This window comes from Grammomys surdaster, unplaced genomic scaffold, assembly GCF_004785775.1.
Source record: "Grammomys surdaster isolate TR1022 unplaced genomic scaffold, NIH_TR_1.0 169, whole genome shotgun sequence".
Taxonomy (NCBI): Eukaryota; Metazoa; Chordata; class Mammalia; order Rodentia; family Muridae; genus Grammomys; species Grammomys surdaster.
Genome location: NW_021604617.1, coordinates 16,837,450 through 16,847,966, shown reverse-complemented (window position 1 = coordinate 16,847,966; position 10,517 = coordinate 16,837,450). Strand labels below are relative to the sequence as shown.

The window sequence follows — 10,517 nt, the reverse complement described above, 5'->3', positions numbered from 1 at the left end:
TATGGAGAGAGAGAGAGAGAGAGAGAGAGAGAGAGAGAGAGAGAGAGAGAGAGAGTTAAATTAGGGAAAATGTTAAGGAAAACAGAAAGGCAGAGGACAAGTGCAAGGTGACTTTGGACTGCAATCCCAGGCTGCCTCATAACATACACATGCTCATCCTTGTAGAAGAAACGAGAGTATGCATGTTAGTTTTCTTGTTTTCCTTCCTTTCTTTCTCTTCTCTTCTTCCTCCTCCTCTTCCTCCTCCTCTTCCTCTTCTTCCTCCTCCTCTTCCTCCTCCTCCTCCTCTTCTTCTCACCTTGACACAGAAGAGGAAAGAAGGAACCCCAGGCCAGTCTGTGGTGGCATTTTCTTGATTAGTGACTGCTGTGGGAGGGTCCAGCCCACTGTTGGTGGCACCAACACTAGGTAGGTGATCTTGGGCTGTATAAGGAAGGTAGTTGAGCTAGCCAGTGAGCAGCACTACTCTATGACTTCTGCTTTAGTTCCTGACTCTACATTTCTACTTTGAGTTCCTTCTCCCACTTCCTGTCAGGATGGACTGTGATCAGAATGTGTAAGCTAATTCCATCTTCCCCAAGTTGCTCTTTTGGTCATGGTGTTTTATCATAGCAGTAGAAAGCAAACTAGGACAGAGAGATAGTGTTTCCACAATTCAGGTGGAGCTGTGCCTCCATATACTCAGAATTCTTGTGCAAACAGAAGACTATAAAGCCTCTAAGTGGTTACAATTTCCAGGCACGTACACATGCTCCACTAACATTAGGCATCTTACTGTTGCCACTGTCTCATGTTACATTAAAAGTGGTGTAGTTAGACAATGGGGAAACATTACTGGGGAGTTTCCTCATTCAGGAGTAGCAAATAACGGCCAGCCCACACTTCCAGGTGATGTCAACATTTCTCACCAATGCTCCGATAAACTGGTCCCAAAGGGCATGACTTAACTGAGAAGCCTTTAAAATGACAGGGGACAGGGAGGAAGAATGGGGACATTTTTAATACTCTGTACTGTAATGACACATCACCATGTCGAAGAAAGCACTGTGCAAGCGCGTGCTCTGGTAGTTTAGCATGGACAAACTGTTAGTGATTAGCTTTGCTGAGCTACTGATCTCTCCCACAGCACTGGTGAATGGAGGTTGATAACAGTCACTAACTAGATTTACTGTCAAACCGTGCTTGAAGGACCGACGAGACAGCTGAATGATCAAGGACACTCACTGCTCTTGCAGAGAACTCAGGTTCTGTTTCCGGCACCCACCTGGTGATTCACACTTGTAACTCTGCTTCAGGAGTTACCCTTGCCTGGCCTCTGCCAGCACCCACACACACATGAAATACACATGCAGGCAAACACTCATACACACAAAACAAAATTTCTAAATAGCTTAAAAAAATTTTTAAGAAATTCTAAACACCTACAGAAGGTAAGAAGAGTATAAAGAAAGGCAAAAGAAATAAAGACTCCACAAGTCACAGAAATGTGACTGACCGTGTGGCCAGAGGAACAGGGTGATTGACCACTTTTAACTCTCCTTATCCATCCCTATAAAGTATGCTGGCATGGGATGAGATATCAGGCAGCTTTTCAAAGCCTGTTAGCCTGGTCCTTTCTTGCTTCTCTGTAAAGAAAGCATACTTAGGGATTCAGTTATTTCTCTGCCTTTGTGCTAAAAGCTCATGGAGTCCACTTGCACAAAGACTCTGTATTTCCCAGCCTGCCTCTCACACTCTGACGCCAGGCAGAATGAAAGCATTCCAGTGCCCACAGCAGTCATCTGCAGAGGGGACAGAGGTGGTTTCTACTCTGTCTAAGGATGAATGGACATGCCTCTTTATGCTGCAAAGTTCTCGGTCAGAATGCCAGGACTGGCTCCTTGCCTTTGTGCCTTAAGCACTGCCAATAACCCATTTTAACCCCTTTAGAATTCCTCATAGCAGCTTCAGTAATGGATGATTTTTCGGGGGAGGTCAATTGGATATGCACAAATAAATTAGGTGCCGATATATCACTGGGAGTGTTAACTTGCATTTGTTATACAAGATATGGTATAGATGTGTTATTTAAAATGTCCTGTGGTTTCAACTTTGTTAAGATTTATGAGATGGGAGATGTGTTTGTACTTGAATTAAATGTTTAAGTTTGGTTATGAATTAGATTTGAAACATCTATGACATAAACTTTACTTAACCCTTACAACCTCTATGGCCAAAATGACCTGTTTTACAGACAACTGTGCTTTATCCCTTAAGGGCACACGAGGGGCACTAAACTGTCCCCTTGTCAGCCAGAACATTTTTCCCCCCAGGTACTTCCCTAGGACAGAGCTTAAACTTCCTCAGAAATGTCAGCTCTACTGAAAGGGTTTGCAGCCCGATGGGGAGAGCAACAATACCAACCAACCAGAGCTCCCAGGGTCTAAACCACCAGCCTGGGAGCTCATAGGGAGGTACCCATGACCCTAACCTTATACGTAGGGGAGGATGACATTTTCAGGAATAGGTGGGTGAGGATGTCCTTGGTCCAGTGAAGGCTGGATGCCCCAATGTGGGGGAAATTGTGGGTGGGGAGGTGGGAGTGGAAGGGTAGGTGGGGGCATATTCTCATAGAAGCAGGAGGAGGGGGGATGGGATAGGGGGTTCGGGGGGGGGAATGGGGAAAGGGGATTACATCTGAAATGTAAAAAAAAAAATCCAATAAAAAATTAAAAAAAAAAAAGAAAAAAAGAAATGGCAGCTCTACAGTATGGAAGCTAAGTCCAACTCTCAGACCCTAGGAACATTTTATGGTTTGCCAAACACTTCAAAGATAAATCCCGCCGGGCAGTGGTGGTGCACGCCTTTAATCCCAGCACTTGGGAGGCAGAGGCAGGTGGATTTCTGAGTTCGAGGCCAGCTTCGTCTACAGAGTGAGTTCCAGGACAGTCAGGGCTACACAGAGAAACCCTGTCTCGAAAAACCAAAAAAAAAAGATAAACCCTTTCATGACTAAGTTAGCTGGGGTCATTGTCTGGTGTTGGTGCTACAGAACCTGACTGATAAAAACTCTCCCAGACCAGCTCTGTTTGTAAGATGTGGAAATGTTCACTGTTTCTGTTCACCCCGAGTTGAGTATTAAAATGGTAAGTAGGCGGTTAAATGCCTTTTCCTGAGAAGAGTTATCACCAGTGTGATTTTACATTTAAATACGAAGCTAAAATATTTGCTTTTTTTCTTTCGCTGTTCTGTTTCTTTCAAAGAAAATTTCAGATGTTGAAGTAAATACAATGTAATTCCCTTGAGGTGATCGGAAGTTCCTTGGTCCTGTCTGTTTGTCGTCTGTCCATCTGTCTCTTGCCATGGATTAATCCAGGGCTGTTCAGGTGCTAAGCAAATGCTCTACCACTGAGCTATGTGAACAATGCTCACAATGTCTAGGGTTTTTTTTTTTTTTTGAATCTGGACTTTAATTATGTACATAAGTAGAGATATGAGAATGAGGAGATCTAAGGCTTGTACATTACTTCCATGTGAAAGACTGCAAATCAGTTGGCCTATAATATGGCATCACTCAAAACAGCAAAAAGGGCTTAGTGTTGTTTTTCCTGAAGAAAGCCAGTTTACTATATACAATACTGATCCTCCCATTTGTCTGTAGAAATCCCGATTTACCGTCTGGAGCTTCCAATGTTTACCTGTAACTGATTAAGATGGGCAGAGCATGGAGTTTCCTATTTATTTCCAAGTAAATTCTTCACATTCTCTGGCTTCTGAAAATTTTGCGTCCACAAATCTTCTACAACTACGTACCCTCATAATCCCCAGTCATATAACTTCTCCCCAGTGATCAGGGCAATGGTGCTGGCTTGTTGTAGGTAATAGACAGAGGCACCTAATCCCATGAAAAAAAGGAGGATACACCAGCTTCTTTACTTTTGAACCTCTAGCAGAAAGGAGTCCAACAAAACCAGTAAAACCAATTAACATCGAGTCTTGGGAAAAATACAGGGGGGGCATTTTGGAGATAGTTACAGTTCTACTCCTCACTAGACAAAGAATTCCACCTTTGAGTTTAGTATGGAAGCGTATTTCCTGACACTACGGCTCACAATGATGTCAAAGTTGTGAGGTGTTTTCTTCTAGTTGAGTCCTTGGGTCCACCATATGTTTAGACTGATCCTCAGGAACTGAGTAGAGTAAAAGCTCATCGATCCTCATGTAACTTTTGTGAGGTGATGTTAGGAGCCGCGTCCGCCATCGCAAGATGGCGCCGGTTTCCTGCTTCCTGGTTCTTGCTTGAATGTGCGCCTGCGCAAGGCGCGAAAACCAGTATGCTAATTTGGCGACATCATAAGAGCCAATGAGTGTGCGGCACATCTCCTAAAGCGCTATATAAGCCACAAGCTTTTGGGGCTTGGGGTCCCTCGCCTCACTACCATCTAAGAGAGCTGTAACACTAAAAGAGCTGTAATAAAACTGCTGTCAGAAGAATCCTGAAGCGTGGAGTTCTCCTTTTCGGCGAGGCGGCGCCCCACAAGGTGAGCCCTTTTGGGGTGCTGCATAGACTCTGAAGGTGAGCGGGCTCAGGCTGTCTGGCCCCACAGATCTCTGAATTACCTTGAACATGTCGTTGGCAGCCACTGCTTGGGCAGGCTCACAATGATTAGTTGTTTTTTTTGTTTTTTTGTTTTTTTTTTTTGTTTTTGTTTTTGTTTTTTCGAGACAGGGTTTCTCTGTGTAGCCCGGGCTGTCCTGGAACTCACTCTGTAGACCAGGCTGGCCTCGAACTCAGAAATCCGCCTGCCTCTGCCTCCCAAGTGCTGGGATTGAAGGCGTGCGCCACCACTGCCCGGCTAACAATGATTAGTTTTTAAGGCAAATTTATTATAGTACTATAAACAAAATGGATATTGGACACTTGCTTCATGTTCTTTCTGAAAACATACAAGGTCTTGACCTTCTAGGAAGGGAGAGGATCTAAAATATAAGAAATTGGGGTCATCATTGTTATAGACTTGTGTCCCTATCTAGCTGCAAGAAATGGCAGAAAGGCAATCTATTCCCTACCCCTGGTAATGGCCAGTCAAAAAGATGTTTCACCATTCCTGATATTCTTACACTCACTACTCCTAGGCCCCAAAGAGAAACTTAAATCACCTTTTTCTTTCCTTCATTTTTCTCCATAGTTACCCCAGCATCTAAGCCAGTGGTTCTCAACCTTCCTATGCTGTGACTCTTTAATGCAGTTCCTCATGTTGTGGTCACCCCATCTATAAAATTATTTTTGTTTCATCAGACAGTAGTGGTGCATGCCTTTATTCCCAGTGCTCAGGAGGGAGAGGCAGGAAGATCTTTGAGTTAGAAGCCAGCCTGGCCTACAAGAGCTAGTTCCGGGATAGCCAGGGCTATACAGAGAAAGCCTGGCTGGAAGAAAACAAAACAAAAAAATTTTGTTATTTTTTTCATAACTGTAATTTTGTTACTGTTATGAATTGTAGTATAAATATCTGCTGTGCAGGTTATGTGATATGGGACTCCTGGGAAAGGGTCATTCAACCACCAAAGGGACCGTGACCCACAGGTTGAGAACTGCCACTGTAAGCAGATGACTAGCTCTGGGTTTTGAGGACTAAAGATCTACCCTTTGCAGGGTTTGCCCCCAAATTAACCCCTGTGCTGTGTAGAGTCACTCTGTTATGCTTTTTTAAATCAATCGTATGGCCTCAAACTCACAGAGATTCTACTGCCTCTGCCTCCAGAATACTGTGATTAAAGTTGAATGCCACAACTGCCATGTTGCAGGATATTTGATCACACTGTGAACCCCAAGATTGTGTTATTTACTAAACAAACAAACAAACAAACAAACAAAAACTGTTACTAGTTGTAGTGTGGCCTAGCCCTTTTAAAAAAAGATTTATTTATTTTATGTATGTGAGTACATTGTCGCTGTCTTCAGACACACCAGAAGAGGGCATCAGATCCCATTACAGATGGTTGTGAGTCACCATGTGGTTGCTGGAAATTGAACTCAGGACCTCTGGAAGAGCAGTCAATGTTCTTAACCATTGAGCCAACTCTCAAGCCTGGCCTAGGCCTTAAAAAGATACCTTTCATCCCTCTGGCTGGAATACAGATGTGCCCTTAACACACATCTTTAATCCCAAACAATGAAGGTAAAGTTAGTTTGTAGAAGGAGGCAGCCATGTTTGAAAGCAATGTCTAATTGATTGGCAAAGAAAGTGACGAATCAGAGAATGATTTGATAGAATAGGATCTGCCCAACTCTCACAGGAAGGGAGAGGAAAGGGAAGCTACTTAAGAGCACAGAGAGAAAAAGAAGGAGGCAGTTTCACTGGGACAGTTGTACGGAGACAGGTTGGAGAGAGAGAAAGAGAGGTAGAGGGAGAAGGAGAGAGAGAGAACAAGCTAGACACAGGTGAAAACAAGGAGCCAGAGAATGAGAATGAACCAAAAGATTAGAACAGGTTGACAGAAATAGTTGGAGGTCAAGCAGAAAAATTTAGGAGAAGCCCAGAGAAGCCTGATTGAATCTGTTATCGTGGAGAGGAGTTTGAGTCAGAACAGCTGAGTTGAACCAACCAGCGAGAAAGCAGAAAGAACTAGGAAAGGGTGAGCTATTCAGCAGCAAGTCTCAGAGGCTGAAAACATACTAGGCCTAGATTAGATTGTACAGAGGCTAGAAGCTTCCATGTCTAGGCCTAGGTTAGCCGACTGAGGCAGTAAGCCTCGGAGACATCAATTACTTCAGAAGAATAGAAGTTACTATTACTCCGCCCAGCCAATATCACTGTTCTTACATGTGTGACATTTGTTCTTTATATTCCTCTTTAACTGAAGGTCACTTTATTTTATCTAAGTTAAATTTTAATTATTTATGGGGTTGTGGCAGTTGATTGATGTTGGAGAGTGTTGGAAGTTGGTACTCTTCTTCTACCATTGGGTTCAAGAAGTTGAACCTAGACTTGGTGGCAGGCAATTCTATCCAATTGGCCATCTCATCTGTTGGCTCTACTTAACTTTATTAGATAAGTGTCCATGTTCTGAAACAGTCCTTTGTTATCTCAGGCTGGCCTTGAGTGCACTAGGTATCCCTAATAGATGACTTTGACTCCTGGTCCTCCTGGCTCCACCTCCTGAGAACTGAGATTATAGGCCTTTGTCACCATACACATTTTCTGTGTTGTGGGGTTGAATCCACAGGCAGATGTACACTAGGCAAGCACTCTACCACACTGGGCTGTATCCCTTACTCTCTGGGATATTTTAGTACCAGCTTTGTAGTTTGTACAAAGTGAGCATCTTTCACACTATTCAGATCTCTGTTTCAAATGGGAACTTGGTGAGAAACTAGAGAGAGGAGAGAATGCTTCAAGATAGGCTTCTTCCAACAGAAGAAAATCCTAGATAATATTTAGGGGTGAGAACTCTTAGGACAAACAAATCTAATTTTTGCCCATGACCTTAAGCAGAAAACACTCTGGCTCTGTCCTGGCCAGAGGCCAGGAATGCCATAGGGAAGAACTCTTATTTCTTCTTCTTGTCTGTCCTAAATAAATACTTTGTCTGGAGGCCATATGAGAGAGTGTGGCTGAAATTCTAGTCCAGACATTAATCCTTTCTCGTGAACAGCCTGGATTTTCATGGTGGAAATGGGTTACATCTATTTCCAGTTTCAGCCTGTCCCCTAAATTATTTTATATCCTTCATTTTTTTGAGAAGGAAATGTTACAGTAGTATAAGAATCCATTGAAGATGGATATCAAGGCTCTTTTGAGGCCTATTAAGGAAAGGAGGCTATTTTCTCCCACTCAAAAGAATGACTCTTTGCCTTGTCCGGGGAGGAAAGAGACAGGACAAACTGATCTGCTTCAAACATAAGAGCATCAAAAACTATTGTTTGTTCCTTTAAGAGTTAGTCTATTTGGGCCTGCTAAGGAGATGGGAAGGAATTTGCCTTCCTCAAAGTCCTGCTTCCGTGTGGCACTTACAGAGCTTCTATCACACCTTGAGCCTCTACCTGCAGCTCGCCTACATTCTGAAGAAAGGTGTAGCTTGTCCTTTTCTCTCTTTATCAGATCCTGGCCCAACCGCATGCTCTCCCAGATGCTTTGTGACTTTTCTAAGGTTCTCAGAATCCCTCTCCCTCCATCTACCATGAAGCTGCTTGCCAAATTCCACTGCCGAACTTGTCTTTTTTCTTGGACCCTCAAAAAGCATTGCTTCCTCTCTGTCTCATCTCCATCTCCCAATTCCAGGAAGCTGCGAGGAAGTGGTTCTCTACCTTCCCAATGCTGTAACCCTTTAACACACTTCTTCATGTTGTGGTGAGCCCCTCAACCATAAAAGTATTCTTGTTGCTACTTCATAACTGTAACTTTGCTACTGTCATGAATCATAATGCAACTGATATGCAGGATATCTAATATGTGACCCCTATGAAAGGGTCATTCGATCCCACAGAGATCAATACTCACAGATTGAAAACTGCAGTGCTAGCATTCATTAAACCCTTTTATCAATGAGAAAGAACTTGAAAGAACTCCAGTTTCACAAGTAATGTGTGGTACTCAATGTCTAGCACGGCAAAGTATCCAGTAAGAGAGTCACCTGGCTGCAGGGACAGTGGTGAACCATGTAGTTATAAAAGCCTCCATAATCAAAGCTTAGTGCTTAGCAGGTAGCACGTGAGGCTGTACCAGGCAGCACGTGGGATATATCAGCAAAGTGAGAGCAAATATAACTTGCTTATCACTTACTCCCAAAAGCCCTATTTTCTGTTTAAGCAACAGAGTTTAAATATTCCTCTTTCTAATAAGAAAAATATAAACTCGTGTTTTAATTACCTCGAATATTTGATTATAAAACAAAATAAGTTCATGGTTCAAATTGTTCCAAAGGAAATTTAGGGCTGGCAGCGGATGAAGGTACCTGCTGGGTCTGATGACCTGACTTTGGTCTCCACCACGCTTGGTAGACCAATGGGTTCTGCAAGTTTACCTCTGACCTCCATGTGTGTACACGTTCATATATAGGGAGAATGAGTAAATAAAATGTAACAATAAAAGAGGAGTCCTGGCCTGAGAGGCATTGCAGGTTTAGCTGCTGTGTTAGTAGGTGGTAGAGAGAAGAGAGGCTATGTCCATGCTCCGTGATGGTCTCCAGGTGCTGCTAGTTGGTCCTCCTGAACACTGTCTGTATTCTTTACCAGGTACACCATTTACCTTTCAATTTGTCTCTTGCTGTCTACATGTAATTTCTGATTGCCTTCTATGGTGGTTTAAATCGGAATGGCCCCCATAGATTCATGTGTTCGAATGCTTGGACCACAGGAAGTAGCACTATTAGGAGGTGTGGGCTTGTTGGAGGAAGTGTGTCACTGTAGAGGCGGGCTTTAAGGTCATATATGCTCAAGCTATGCCCAGTGTGATAGACAGTCTCCTGATGTTGCCTGTGGATCAAGATGCAGAACTCTCAGCTCCTTCTCCAGCACCATGCGTGCTACCATGAGGATGCTTGACTAATCTTCTGAATCTGTAAGCCAGCCCCAATTCAATGTTTTCTTTCATAGAGTTAAAATGGTCATGGTGTTCCCTCACAGCAATGAAACCAAAGCTAAGATACCTCTGAATATGAAATGCTTACCACAGGCTCAAGTGTTTGAAAATTTATATAGATAGTGATTATCGTAGCTACCTTTACACTCGTCTGAGCAGAAAGCCTTGACTGAGGCATTACCCATATCAGATTGACTGTGGGCATGTCTAGGAGGCTATTTTCTTGATTTTCCATTGTCATAGAAGGTCCTAGTCCACTATGGGTGGCATCATCCCTAGGCAGGTGGTCCTGGGCTATATAAGAAAGCTAGTTAAACATGAGTCAGAAAGTGAGTGAACCAGACAAAAAGCAAGGAGGTAGTGTTCTTCCATGGTCCTGACTCCAGGTTCCTACCTTGAGTTTCTGGGGATTGAACTCAGGTCCTTGTGTTTATGTGGTCAACAATTCACCAACTGAACTTTCTCTCCAGCTCCTGAAGTTTGATTTGACATGTAATAGGAATTATAAATTCTTGCTAGCTCATAGAAAAGACGCACAATACAGGTATTTTATTTACAAGCCTTAGGCCTAGATTGGGTAGGTTTGAAGCAATTCTAACTTTTTTCCTAGATATAACATCCCTTGTTACTTGCTTTTTGTCCAGGTCATGTGCTCATGGTCTGGCTCCTCTCATGGCATCTACATGCTCCCTTGCTCTCTTCCTCTCTTTTTGTCTCTCTTGAGACCCCCCTCAGTCAATCTTCAAGTCCTACCTTTCTCCCTCAACTACCCAATCACAGGTTCCAGCCTTTTATTGACCAGTTAAATTGGGGAACAAGGTTTACATAGCATCACCTGGTGTACTGAGGATCTGTTCATTAGGGGTAACCAGATCTTGAAAGTCAGTATTTAGTATTTAAATAAAAGCGGCACCAGACCAACCACCTATATAGCAAAGTTATTTCCCATTTAAAATT

At 43.1% G+C, this 10,517-nt stretch overlaps 2 pseudogenes; one reads left to right on the top strand and one right to left on the bottom strand.

Moving 5' to 3' along the window:
- Positions 1 to 3,713: 3,713 nt before the first annotated feature.
- Positions 3,714 to 4,608, bottom strand: LOC114620425 (annotated as a pseudogene).
- A 4,469-nt stretch (positions 4,609 to 9,077) lies between these two features.
- Positions 9,078 to 9,169, top strand: LOC114620674 (annotated as a pseudogene).
- The last annotated feature ends 1,348 nt before the right edge of the window (positions 9,170 to 10,517 follow it).